Below are 1,181 nucleotides of genomic sequence, written 5' to 3'. Positions count from 1 at the left end.
GTCTTCTTCCTGCATGTATCATCTTGTTGAACAAGAACATATCTTTCTCGCTTGACCTACAAAAAAAGAAAAAAGGACAACAAAGGAAGAAAAGCACAAGAAAAGAAGAAGAAATTACCTTCGCGTTAATGCTTCCGAGTGTACAAAACTAGACTCAATTGTCTTGCAGATTCTGCGAATCGATGATCAATGAACCTACGATCATGAGTTTATATAGCTATCAAAATACGGTATTAAATATTTTTTTTGGCGATGTGGGATCAATTGTTTAGGCGGCTCCAAAGTTTTGGTTCCCGACATGAACTAGGATACGGTAGCTTGATCCAAGTAGAAATCTAATTAAGCAGGTGAAGGAAGCTTGATTTCGAAGGAGACACGTACATTACACTGCACTATTATCTGGAAAAATATTAAGACCCACGTAACTTGGTCTTGGATTTGCCATGCAAATTCTTATCTAAACATAAGTCTATACAAGTCAAGGCCTATTCTTACGTGGAGATTTCCCAAGGGAAACTACCTGGCACTTGTGTATCTATCTATCTATATCTATATTATTATAAAAGCATGAATACAATGTCAGTTTACAAAAATAACCTTATAATATTAAGCATAAATAACTCATAATAAAAGGACATAACAGGAATTCTAGATATTAGCCTTATAATCCTATTAGGTTTAGGATATAATACTACGCGTTAGGAATCCTACATGATTACCTTTAGTAATCCTATTAGTATAATTATTCTCGGGCTGTCTAATTCATATAAAATTGAACAAGTAAATATCTTTAGTCATGTAATCCTATTACTTTTCAGATATACTTCTTAAAAAATCCTATTACTAATTTAATTTGAAAACGTATTATAATGTCCTATTACTAATTTAATTTGATAATGTATTACGTTGTCCAAATCCATTTAGAAAAATGAGAGCCTATATTATTATAGAATCATAAACACAATATTAATATATCAAAATAGCCCTAAAATATTAAACGAAAGAACTCATAGGGAAAGGACATAACTGCTATAACCCATTTTTTGGACTACAATACATTCTATGCTAATTTTTAATATTTAAGATTTTAAATTAATAAAATTTTGTCTATTAAATTCTCATTAAAAATATGTAGGAAGGTTTAATAAAATCAATTTCATAAGAATCCTTTGTATTAGCAA

The sequence above is a fragment of the Nicotiana attenuata genome, chromosome 3 (genome assembly GCF_001879085.1).
Source record: "Nicotiana attenuata strain UT chromosome 3, NIATTr2, whole genome shotgun sequence".
NCBI classification, from domain to species: Eukaryota; Viridiplantae; Streptophyta; class Magnoliopsida; order Solanales; family Solanaceae; genus Nicotiana; species Nicotiana attenuata.
Note: the sequence above shows the minus strand (reverse complement) of the source record.